Raw genomic sequence first — 14069 nt, 5'->3', positions numbered from 1 at the left:
AAAAGTCATACTCCAACTCATACTCCTGACACATTGCCTACTTCATCATGACTTTCTACCTTTGTAGCTCAGCCTTTGTTTGACCACTTCTGTATTAACTATATTTTCTCATTTCCTGTATTTTTGATCCTCTGGTACCTAGGGCTTCCCTGACTAGGGAGAGTCTGACCCTCCAAGGGCTTAGTCAATTCTTAGGCACAGCAAACAACTTACCAGCAAGAGTACCTTTCAAATGCAAACTAACCAATCCAGAGCCCTTACTCTGAACCACGTCCTGTATCTGGTTTTAACACTCCAGGAGGCAATATTCCTCTGCCCTAATCATCCCAGGCCCAGGTAAGGGACAACTAGGAAGTTGTCCTTAGGGTATGCAGCCGTCAGTTATTCAACTGAGCCAGTTATCAATTATTCAAACTATCAAACTGTCCAATCCTAAGTCTGCTCAGCTGCTTGTTACCTTGCCCATTTCCTCCTGCAAAAACTGCAAAGAAGTCTTTTGCCCATGCTTTCCTCACATTCCTTCCGCTTCCTGACTCACCCTGGTGCTTCCCTACATGGTCACGCATCACACCATGTCCCTTCTTGGGAATTTTAAGTAAGAAACTATCTTTTCAAAAGTGACCATTGTCTCCTGATCTGTTGACCTCACCAGACCGAAGATTTTACTTATTTATTTGAGAGAGAGAGAGAGAGAGAGCGCACAAGCAGTGGGGAGGGGCAGAGCGAGAGGGAGAAGCAGGCTCCCCGCCGAGCAGGAAGCCCATGGAGCTCAATCCCAGGACCCCGGGATCATGACCTGAGCCAAAGGCAGATGCTTAACCTGCTGAGCCCCCCGTTCCACCCCTCCCCGGCCCAGGTACATTTTAAAACAACTTCCTGGGGCGCCTGGCTGGCTCAGTTGGTAGAGCATGCAACTCTTGAGCTTGGGGTTGTAAGTTCAAACCCCATGTAGGGTGTTGAGATTACTTAAAAATAAAATCTTTAAAATGAAATAAAATAAATAACTTCCAGTAGCTTTACCCTACCTTCCTTTTTCATCCTTCCACACCATATGCCAAGACTTATGCAGGTAGGACAGGAAGAAGGTACTGGTTTTATTGCACTTGCTATGCTCATTCTATCTTCAATGCTATACTTGGTCACTGTTGTTGATCATGGATTATAAGCCCTTCAACTACGAGTAATTATTGCCTCTCTTGATGGATTTCAATTTTTTCCTTTGTAAAAGGTCTCTACAATGTTAGATGCCTAGTGATGATATGATATACATTAGCAAACAGTGAAAACTACCGGAGAAACTGGGCACATGGATTCTTTTTTTTTTTTTTAAAGATTTTATTTATTTATTTGAGAGAGAGAGAATGAGAGAGAGCACATGAGAGAGGGGAGGGTCAGAGGGAGAAGCAGACCCCTTGCTGAGCAGAGAGCCTGATGCGGGACTCGATCCCGGGACTCCAGGATCATGACCTGAGCCGAAGGCAGTCGTTTAACCAACTGAGCCACCCAGGTGCCCCTGGGCACATGGATTCTTAGAATGTTAAAGGTAAATAGGGCCTTTAGAAATCATCTAGAGACCAGACTCTAACTCAGATCTCCTATAGCCCAGAGAGGTAAAGTGACTTTATCTAGGCACACAGGGAGCCAATAACATTCAAAAGTATGGACAATTTACATGAGTGACTTCTTCTCTGTCGAGCACTTAGAATATACAAACTCATATGTAGACACTAGGAAGAAGGTGGCGGGGGGGGCTGGACTCAAAGGTAAGGTAGACTTTGATCCTGCCCTCTATTAAAGGAGAAAATAAAAAGCAGTAAATAACTAAAGCTTAGGGTAGAAATAGGAGTGCAGGTAGAGATGAGGAAATGTGTTGATCTCCTCTATTTACTAAAACACTCCTAAGAAAATACTACATACTTAAAAATGAATTAGCCCACAAGAACAACCAGAACAGGACAGGAGATAACAGTAGATAAAAGATTTAAACACAGCTTTCTTTCTTTATTCTTTTAAGTAGGCTCCATGGGGCTTGAACTTACAACCCTGAGATTTAGAGTCATGTGCTCTACCAACTGAGCCAGCCAGGTGCTCCTATATATAGCTTCTAAAAATGAGAAGCAGCAAGAGCAATGGTAACTGACTTAACAGAAGAGAGAAAGTTAAACAACATTAAGTATTCACAAAGGGCACCAAAAAGAAGTGAGGCCCTTGGCCCTACAGTGTAATGGAGGAACTGAAGTTTGGATGAATCACATCTTCTTCCCTTTCCAACCTCTGGGCAGGTGACTACCTCTACTTTCTTTTTTTTTTTTTAAAGATTTTATTTATTCATTTGAGACACAGAGAGAGAGAGAGCATGAGCAGTGGGAGAGGCAGAAGCAGGCTTCCCGCTGAGCCAGGAGCCCGATGTGGGGCTCGATACAGGACCTTGGGATCATGACCTGAGCCGAAGGCAGACGCTTAACCATCTGAGCCACCCAGGCACCCCACCTCTACTTTCTTAAGTAACAGAAGGTTTATTCTCTAGAGATATTGAACCTGAGAAGATCTGGATTTGGAAACCTATCCAAGAGGCCAGGGATGAATAGGCACTGAAAATAGTGGAATTAACTGAGAAGTGAACGCTTAGCTTCCAATATCTCTCTTCCTTCCCCCAACTCCTTATCAAGACAGCAGACTGGAAGATTCTTCTCTGGAGAAATAAAAATGTACCAGAGGAAAAGCCTCCACAAAGTAACACTTGGTGGTGGGGGTGGTGTGGGGTGTCTCTCAAAGAAAGATTGGCTTTCCCGTCATCAATCCACAGTAAAGACCACAAGCCAACAAGCCAACGCACACAGTATGTCTAGTCAGCTTTCTTGGTACCTCTTGAATATGAATGGAGACCAAAGAGAATGAAAAAGCTTGTAGGAAAATGGAACAGTGAAGACAGCAGAATAAAATGGCAAGAGAGCCAGAATTACAAAATCAGAGATGAGAAACTAGTGCATTCACAAAACAAATGAAATATGCTTCATAAAAGAAAGACTAAAAGGTCAACAAAATGTTTTTGGAAATTTAAAAAATGACAGTTGAAATAAAAAATTCAGGGATGCCTGGGTGGCTCAGTCGGTTGAGCATCTGCCTTTGGCTTGGGTCGTGATCCCAGGGTCCTGGGATTGAGTCCTGCACCGGGCTCCCTGCTCTGCGGGGATCCTGCATCTGCGTCTCTCTCTCTCTCATGAATATATAATTTTTTTTAAAAAAAAGGAATAAAAAATTCATTAGAAGAATTAGAAGGTGGAATTGAGGACATTTCCCAGAAAATAGACCGAATAAAAAGATTGAAAATGTAACAGAGCAGATAATACATACTAAGCAGTACTGTCCAATAGGAATATATTATATAAGCCACATTTTTAATTTTGATTTTTTTTACTAGTCACATCAAAAAAGAATAGCCAAAATTAACTTTAGTAATATATTCTATTTAACCTAATATATTCAAGATACTGTCATTTCAACATGTAATCAACATAAAATTATTAATGAAATATTTTATAATCTTTCTTCATCCTGAGTCTTATGACATACCTCAGTTCGGACAGTCCACACTTCAAGTGCTCAAAAGCCACGAGTGGCTAGAAGCTACCATATTGGAAAGCACAGATACAGAAGATCAGTTCAGAAGATCCAATATCTGAATGAGAGTTCCAGAAAGAACAAAAAAGAGGAAGACATAGGATCCTGGCAACAGATATCTCAACACAAGACAGAGGCTAAAGGACACCACCAGGAGGACAGGTGTGGGGCCGAGAGCTACCAGTTCCTAGTGGGGCTGGAGGATGGAGGCTCCAGAAGGGAGGCGCTCCATGTAAAAAAGAACCAGTGTATGTTTAAAAGTTTGGGAAAACTCATTTGTCAGCTGTTTGACAGATGTGTCAAAGCACTTGGGAAAAATTAAGGATAGATTTATAAAAATTAAACAAACAAAAGTATTGAGGTCATTTTTAATTACAAGAAAAATAAATAATTGAGGGGAAATGAAACATATAATCAGAGTACATTAATTGGCCTAAGAGAACTAAACCCTCAGCTGTCATGGTGGGAAGTCAATAAATGATGCTGGAAGTTGGGAAATCAAGAAATAAGCTGTATATGCCTATGACTTAGAAATATGGTGGTAAACACCAGAAGGAGCAGATGAAAGAGTTAAAACTGTTTCTGGAGAATGGGACTGGGAGGGTGGTGGGCGTTTGCTGCATCTTATAACCTTTTATATTACCTGATTTTAAGAACTCTGCCCATTAAAACTAAATAATTACAAATACATAAAAAATGTAATAATATTAATATAGATAAACGCTAAGACAGTTAAGAGTGAAATTATAAGCCTCCAGAAGGAGGAGAGTGGGGAAAGTTTCTTAGAGGAGCTAAAAAGTAAAGAGTCTAGTAATGTCTAGTATCTTTTTCTCCCCCAGGGGTAGAGAGGTTTTTAAATAAATAAAAATAGATTCCTAGATATCTATGAATTTGAAAGATGATAAAAATGCTGATTCATTTGTAGTTGTTTGTGAATACTCAGGTTGATGTAACCAGCAATCTTGACTTTCAAATATGGAGTTAGAAAGATCTAAAAGATTATCTAACTCTCTAATGTCATAATCACCTAAGGGGTTGTTAGTAAAAGACCTATTCATGGGCCCAGCCTCAGATCCACTGCACCAGAATGTCCAGGGGTGAGGCTCAATTATCTGTTTGTTTATTTATTTATTTATTTATTTATTTACAGAGGGTGATAGAGGCTATTTTTTTTTAAAGGTTTTATTTATTTGAGAGAGAGAGAGAGAGCATGAGCAAGGAGGAAGGACAGAGGGAGAGGGTGAGAAGCAGACTCCTTGCTCAGCAGGGAGCCCAACTTGGGGCTCGATCCCGGGATCTCAGGATCATGACTTGAGTCGAAGGCAGATGCTCATCCGACTGAGGCACCCAGGCGCCCCTCAATTATCTGTATTTTAAAAAAACTCCCCAGTGGATTTGGCAATTATCTAGGAGTAGTATGAACCCTCTTTAAGAGCCACCCCTTCATTTCACAGGTCAGGGAAACTGACATACTGATAATTTAAACCGGTGTTTCTCAAAGCGTGGTCCCTGGACCAGCATTTGCTGTAATATCTGGAAACTTGTTAGAAGTTAGAACTTGTGAATTTTCAGACCCCATTCCAGACCTATTGAATCACAGGCTGTTTTAATAAACCCTTTAGGTGACTCTGATGTACACTCAAATTAAAGAACTATAATGGGTTAAACTATCACATCAGGGTTGCAGTTGGTGTAATTGAAAGCTCATCATCCAATCACATCTCATTTTATAGAGGAGAAATGGAGAAGCAGAAAATTTAAATGACTCACCCACCAGAGCGGCATTAGCATCTTGGTACCAGAAGGAAGACAGTGTCGACAAGTTGAAAATGCTAAAGCCAAAAAAGTTGAGACAGCCTGAGCCCTAAATCACAACACTGCACTGCTTTTCTGAACTCAGACCATCCACTCCCAGATTTCAGTTGTGTGGGACCCTTGATCATCTTTGTTGTTTAAATCAGCATTGGTCAGGTTTTGTATTACCTACAGCCGAACACATTCTATGTGATCCAGAGGTCTTCTGAAAACTCTCTGCAGTTTTTCACTTTATCTCCTACCTGAGATGACTTAGACAGCTGTGGCATATTATATGAAATCCAAACTGAAAGTTTCTGTTGGTCCCTTCCTTTGGGCTCCAATAAGAACTTCTATGACTCCCATTCTGACATCAATTTCGATGTGTGGGTTCCTCCCCCCCGACCACACCACCAGGCGATTCTCCAATACCAGCTGGGTGTCCTACAATTTAACTCAATTCTGACACTAAACACCTGGAGACTGCATCAGACTCCTCGGTCAAGGGTTCAGTCCTACAAGACTGCCCCCGACCACAACCAGGCCCAGGTTATCACTTATGCTTCTGACAGATCAGCTATAGATCGGAGGTTCCAATAGCCCCCTTCTTGGGTTTGATTAATTTGCTAGAGCAGCTCACAGAACTCAGAGAAACAATTTACTTACTGGATTATTGGTTCATTATAGAAGGGTTTAACTCAGGAGCAGCCAGATGGAAGAGATGCATAGGTCAAGATATGGGGAAGAGAAGCATAGCTTCCGTGGTTCTCCAGAAGTGCCCCTCTCCGCAGGTTCCATGGTTTACCAACCAAGACAGAAGCTCTCTGATTCCCCTCCTTTTCAGTTTTTATGGAGGCTTGATTTCACTGGCATGATTGATTAAATCATTGGACACTGGTGATCGATTCAACCTCCAGCCTCTCTCCCTTTCCCAGAAGTCGGGGGAGTGGGACTAAAACTTCCAAGCCTCCAATCACAGGGTTGATTCCTGTGATCTGCCCTCATCCTTCAGTGCTTCCAAAAAAAGCCACTGAATTGGCATAAACTCAGATGTGGTTGAAAGCGGTTTGTTATGAATATTAAGACACCACCATCACTCTTTTTTTTCCCCAAAGAATTCTTCCCCACCTCCAGGGGTAGAATTTGATGATTCATCAGTTATATATAACACCCAGTGCTCATTTTATCAACTGCCCTCCTTAATGCCCATCCCCCAGTTACCCCATCCCCCCACCCAACTCCCCTCTGGCAACCCTCAGTTTATTCCCTAGAGTTAAGAGTCTCATGGCTTGTCTCCCTCTCTCTTTTCATCTTATTTTATTTTTCCTTCCCTTCCCCTATGTTCATCTGTTTTGTTTCTTAAATTCCACATATGAGTAAAATCATATGGTATTTGTCTTTCTCTGAGTTATTTTGCTTAGCATAATATACTCGAGTTCCATCCATGTTATTGCAAATGGCAAGATTTCATTCTTTTGGATGGCTGAGTAATATTCTGTTACACACACACACACACACACCCCACATCTTCTTTATTCATTCATCAGTCGATGGACATCAGGGCTCTATCCATATTTTGGCTATTGTGGATAGGCTACTATAAACATTAGGGCACATGTGCCCCTTTGATCACTATGTTTGTATCCTTTGGATAAATACCTAGTAGTGCCATCTCTGGGTCGTAGGCTAGTTCTATTTTTAACTTTTTTTTTTAAGAATTAATTTATTTGTCAGAGAGAGAGAGAGAGAGTGGGAGTGTGGGAGGCAGAGGGAAAAGCAGACTCCCCCCTGAGCAGGGAGCCTGATGCCGGGCTCGATCCAGGACCCTGGGATCATGACCTGAGCCAAAGGCAGACGCTTAACCGACTGAGCCACCCAGGTGTCCCTATTTTTAACTTTTTGAGGAAGCTCCATACTGTTTTCCAGGGTGGCTGCAGCAGTGTAAGAGGGTTCCCCTTTCTCCACATCCTCGCCAACATCTGTTGGTTCCTGACTTGTTAATTTTAGCCATGCTGACCGGTGTGAGGTGGTATCTCATTATGGTTTTGATATGTATTTCCCTGACACATTTATCACTCTTATCACTTAGGAAATTCCAAGGGTTTCAGGAACTCTGTGCCAGAAACAGGACAAAGACAAATTTCTATTTCTTATTATAAATCACAATATCACAATGACCTTTATCACAGCACTTGGTCCACTGCAGTATAAGAATAAGTTATGGGACCGTGAGCTTCTCAACTGTGCATTCCCAGAGCCCAGCACAGCACCTGACATGTAGTAGGTACTGTCATGAATGGATGAAGAATGGCTTCCAACTCTGTTCTTGTTACAAATCAGTATGGCTACTGCTCTTCTTTTCTTTTGTTTTTAGGCCCAGCTATTTCCTTACCCAAGGGTTTGCTAACTTTCCTGTATATTTATAAACAATGTAATAGTTTCATTTCAATGTAGCCTTTCTGCTAACAGAAACATACAGCTTTCCCTCTGAATCACAGCTTTCCTACCAAGGGCGGGATGACCAGATCCCTGTCTTTGCGGAAGTGGATGTGAAAAGTGGATATTGAGAAGAGAACAACTCCCAACCGGAATTAACCTGCAAACTAAACTATGTTCTGCCAGGGGTCTGGAGGGAGTGGAGGGTCTGGAATGAGTTGAAGGGAGTGGAGAGTAGAAGACTCAGGACAGCGGTGTTAGCTGTCCTGCAAGGCTGAGCAAAGTCTCTGGTAAGTAGACTACAGACATCCGAGAGCCAAGCCATGGCTAAGTTCCAATGACTGGGATCCTTACACTGTAAATCTTTAAAAAGGAGGTTGCCCATCAGAGAACTTAGAGAAGGCTCAGCTTTACGTCTCCTTGGGGCTTTCTGATCAGGAAGGGGGACTGTGGCACTGACAATTGTATTTCTCGGGGCGGGGGGGCGGCAAACACGAGCATGAGCTTCATTCTTCTCCCTGGGAGTCTGCTCAGCTGTGGGTGCTGTCAGCAACCTGCTTGGGGATCTACACACTTGGGAAGTTGTGGAGTAGATGCCGCAGCAGGAAAAGCTCTCCAGGGCGAATGTTTGGAGCAGGCAAAGACAATGATAGATTACTTTCCTCAATTCTGTCTTGTGTGTCCACTGTACCTTTGAGACTTGGATAACTCATCAGAAAATCATTTGCCTTTAAAAGGAGCAGAAGGGATGTCAAGTGCTGTCTTTCTCCCTGAGATAACCTAACAAATGTCAATTCTGCAGTGTCAAGCCCTCTAGCTCAGCCCGATCACTTTCATGACAGACCCTCATCCCTTTTCCCAGCGCACCTGGAACAGGCCCCCCGCGAGGGCGCTGGCTCTAGTTCTCGGGGGCGGCCCCCGCCCCGTGCGAGTGTCCTGCAGGCAGCCCCGGGCCCTGCGGCTCAGCACCACTATTCTTCCTTTTGTTCTTCCGGCCTGGGGTGGTAGCCCCTTCCTGCAGTTGTTGATCTCTGGTTGCTTTACCATTTCCTTTTTTTTTTGTTTGTTACCATTTCCTATTTGATTTTCAGCTCCTCCATCATTTACAAAGCAATTCCTACATTCAATTCTCTTTAGAATTTCCTTTAAAATCCCTTTGAATTACTTGGTTTCTGTTTCCCTGGTAGGGTCCTGACCGATAGAAGCACTTCCTGTGTGTGAGGATCTAGAGAAGGTGCCAGGATGCATCATCTTCTGAGGCTGGTGCTGCCACCACCCTGTGTCTGTCTACACCTGTGGAAATTACAGCTCAGATTAAGCTGATGCTCCCGAGTTCATGTAGCTCACAAGGGATAGAGCCAGGCTCTGTAGAACCCATGCGGTGGCTCTCTCTACATAGTGCATATTCTTAAACACAACACTAATAATCTGTGTCTCATTTATGGAACTTCAGGGGTGAGCTTTAAAAGTGTGAGGATCCACATGGTTTGCTGTTTCTTCTGGCTGGAATATTTCAGGTCTCAATTTAAATCTCACTTTCCAGAGGAAGCCTCCTCCATCACTCATAGCTACACTGAATGCCCCCACCCCTGTGTACCTACAGCCACTAGGGCTTCCTTATTCTGTCTTCCTTATTCTGTCTCTTCTGCTATATTGTATTTGCTTGTCCTCTGTTTGTCCTTCTTGCCACACTGGAGGTCGCCTGAGGGTAGGGAGTGGACCTCTTCTTGTTCACCATTCTATTCCTATTATCTTGCACAACAAAGATTTTATAAATAAATGAATGAAACACTCTTAGACATGAGGGACAAAGGGTCACTCTGCTGGTCTAGAACCTCCAAGTCTCCATATGGCCTGGGTCATTAAAGCCCAAGCTTCCTGCTTGGCTTCCAACAACATTCAAAACCTAGCCTGACCACCTGTCCACTTTAGCTTTCTCCATGACTCTTCAGTCCAGCAAGCCCACCACTCCATTCCACAGAGTAACTTCCTTCTTAGACACACAGCAGTAAGAAGTACAGTTACAACTGCTCACCTTTCTTCCCTCCTTCCATCCCACCATCATTCAAGTCTCACCCTCCATCTCGTCCGTGAAGTGTCCCAGGTAATTATTCTGGTCTTAAAATTCTTATCACCCATGTCTTTTATTGATTTTCAGCATCTGAATACCACCTCCATCTACCCACAAGTGTTTCAGGGACAGAGCCTTGCATGATAGATGCTGAAAAAGGTCAAATGCTTGTTTTCTTTGCCCTGTTTGCCGAAGGGAGGGTATGAGCCTAAACCTTGGCTCCACCAATCGGAAACACTTACCGTAGACTTTGCAATGGGAACTGGTGTTGTAGAGCATGGATGATGATGTAGCACTTTCTCTGGTGGTAATGGTGTTGGTGGTTGGCAGAGCTCCTAGGACAACCACGGCAGAGAGGGAACTGGCTGTGTGCAGTGTCCAGGGATAGCCATATAATGGCTTTATTGTCCTTACAGGATCTGTTCTGCAACATAATTCGGGGATTGCTCTTAGCTGCATAGCTAATATTTATTGTCAGTCTCCATGAGTTGTATACTCCTCAAGAGTAGAGATCTTTGCTTGTCTTGCTTACTATTGCATCCCAGCTCCATTATAGTGCCTGGCTAATATAATAGTAGAGGCTCAACAAATACTGGGTGCTTAAATTTACAGTTGACCCTTGAACACTACGGGGGGTTAGGGGTGCTGGCCATCCCCCCACGCAGTAAAAAATTCTGCATATAACTTTTGATTCCTCCAAAAGTTAACTACTAATAACCTACTGTTGACTAGAAGCCTTACCCAGAATATAAACAGTTGATTAACACATATTTTGTATGTTTTATGTATTATATGCTATATCCTTACAATAGTGTAAGCTAGAGAAAATATGAAAATCGTAAGAAAAATACAATTCTAGTACTGTACTATATTTATAAAAAAAATTTGTGTATAAGTGGATCCACACTGTTTAAACCCATATTGTTCAAGGGTCAATTGTAATTCTTTAATCCATTTAAGTTTTGTGTTGTGTGGGATGAGATAGAAATCTATTTTTCTCAATAGGTAACAGACTTTCTGGGTGCCTGGGTGGCTCACTTGGTTAAGCATCTGCCTTCAACTCAGGTCATGATCTCAGAGTCCTGGGATTGAGCCCCACATTGGGCTCCCTGCTCAGCAGAGAGCCTGCTTCTCCATCTGCCCCTTCACTAGTGCTAATAAGTAAATAAAATTTTAAAAAAAAATCGATAATGGACTTCTCCTAATTCCATTTATTTATTATCCATCCTTTACATCTATCAGGTACTTACGTATTTATATATACTTGGGGCTTGTTTGGGGTTTCTAGTCTACTCCACCGAGTTTAATCTTAGCCAGTTTCACTGTTTTAAATGCAGTTTTAAGTTTCACTATCCAACAGCATTATCTCCTACATTTATCCTCTCTTCCTAATTCCCCATTTTCAAGATTTTCTTGAATAGTCTATTTTTTCCTATATATACAATTTTGATAATTGTGGTATTACATTTATATACTAATTTGTGGAGAATTTCCGTCTTTAAAATATTTTCACTTAGTGTATTAGGTTTCTATTTCCCTATACACTCACTGCATATTATCAATTTAAAATTCATTTATCTATTAGTTTCACCAAAGTTTTCTTCTACCTTTCAATTTTTTTCCTTTTCATATTGATATCTTTGACTCAGTTAAAATTTATTTTGGTGTGAGAGGTGAAATAGAGATCCAGCTTTATCCCCCCTCCCCCAATGATTAGCCAGTTATCCCAATATGATTTATTGAATAATCTCTTTCTTCCAAGGGTCTGAAATATCCTTTATCATATACTAAATTCCCATAAGTATATATTTGGGTTCACTCCTGAGTTCTATTCTCTTTGATCTTCTATTCTTTTACCATACATTTAACTGACAAAATTTTAATAGTGAGCAAAATTAATTTTCCCTCATTACTATTCTTTTTCATATCCCTATCCCAGTTTAATTTAATTGGATTTTATAGTCATTTCCTGAAATTCTCTTCCACCCAACCCTGTTGTATTTTATTTCACTGAATTTACAAACTGACATAAAAAGAAACCATGTTTTGACATTAACTTTCCATATATATACAAGTCATTTTTTAAAATGTTGTCTTCTATGACTCAGGGATTTATTTTTCCATTCTATTTGGTTATTGCTGGCATATAGAAAAGCTGGGGTTCTATGTATTAGTCTTTTAGGACTGCTGTAATAAAGTATCACAAACTGGGTGACTTAAAACAACAGAAATTTATTGTCTCACAGTTCTGGAAGCCTGAAGTCTGAAATCAGATCTAAGAGAATCTATTTCATGCCTTTCTTGTAGCTTCTAGTGTCACTCTGGGTTTCTTGGCTTGCATAATTAATTCCAATCTCTACCTATGTTCCTGTGTCTTCACATTGTTTTAGGACACCAGTCATAGATTAAGGGCCTACCTTATTCTAGTATGACCTCACCTTAACTAATTACCTCAGTGAGGACCCTATTTCTAAATAAGGTCACATCCTGGGTACTGGGGGTTAGGATTTCAACATATCTTTTGGGGAGACATAATTCAATCCATAACAATTCTATATATTAATTTTGCAGCTATCCACGTTAATTACCTCATTCCTTCTAGTTATCTTACAGGTGACTCTTGTGTTTACCTGGTACATATCTTATCAACTGCATATAGTGAGAATGATGCATCTTTTTCACTCTTTCTCATTTCATCCTTTTATCTAGTCTCATTGGCCAATATTTTATCACACCAAGCCAACAGGTATTCATTTTTTAAAAATCTGCTTCATTATTTTTAAGATCTGAATTTGATTATTACTGAAGTGAAACATTTTTGAAAAACCTATCCATTTGTATTTCTTCTTTTATGAATTGTGTGTTTCTATCCATTATCTATTTTTTATACTAGGGATTTTTTATTAATTTGAAAGGGCTCTTTGTGTATTAAAAATACTAACCTCTTATGACATATATTCCCAAGACCTTAAAAGAACCTTGTCAACTATCCAGCTGTCAACACAAAGCAAGAAACAAAATATAAGGTTTTAATCTACTGTCTCGTAAATTAATGATACCTTCAGTGCAACAGTCCAATACATGAACAAAGGCCTCTCGTATTATAAGAGCAGTAAGATGGACAGTGGAGTGCAATATAGGTTTTTATGAAGCACTCTTCAAAATTTCAAGTACACTAATACTTATAACTTGTTTCATAGTGCACCATTTCTCAACCATTCAATTTCTTTCCAGCTAAAAGCACTCAAAAGAGTCTCAAGGACTAAATGATCTGATTAACCCTTTAATGCCAAATGCTCTACAGCTCTTGCTCATATACATGTCAAGTTTACACTGACATTTAAAGGCCCTAACTTGCAGTCAGAGAAAGGATTAATCTGTCCTTGGTTTATCTAAATGACCAAATAATAAGATTTAAGTGATAACCAGCTGTAGGATATGTCCTTATTAAATTTGATAGGATTTTTAAAAAGCCAAGTAATGTAATGAAGTTTGCAAAGTAATTTAGATTAACCAGGTTTGACTGCTCAATTTGGAAGTGATTCAGTGCAAGGTATAGGCATAGAGACGATTTTTAAATATTGGGCTTTGAATGTTTCTGACCAGAAAATCAAGAAATGTTAAATGAACATTAAAACACACTGTTTTAACTAGCTTTCATTACTCATAATATAAATACATGTTTATTTTAGCACTTTTTTTTTTTGTAACTTGCTGCAAGTTCCATTCCTTCCCAAGGAACTGTTCACATAACTTATGGTACAAAGTTATGGTACATAACTTATGGTACAGGACAGCCTAGTTCTTGAAATGTTAACACTCACCCAAAACATAAATGTCTCAAAAGCCCAGCCACAAAGCTCCTGTCCAGGACTTTGGGGGAGTACTTTCATTTACTAGGACTGAATCTTCACTAGCCAAGAATGTCCAAGGGAAAATGCTAGGACTTGGAAATGCTCTCAATGACATTCATTGGAGGTTGGGAGCAAGATGGCGGAGGAGTAGACTGGATTTCGTCTCCTCTCAGGAATTCAGCTGGATAGGGATCAAACCATTCTGAACACCTACAAACTCAACAGGAGATCGAAGAAAAGAATAGCAACAACTCTCTCATCAGAAAAGCGACCACTTTCTGGAAGGTAGGACG

This window comes from Leptonychotes weddellii, chromosome 7 (assembly GCF_054177405.1).
Source record: "Leptonychotes weddellii isolate Sample4059 chromosome 7, ASM5417740v2, whole genome shotgun sequence".
NCBI lineage: Eukaryota > Metazoa > Chordata > Mammalia > Carnivora > Phocidae > Leptonychotes > Leptonychotes weddellii.
This window is presented reverse-complemented; position numbering follows the sequence as displayed.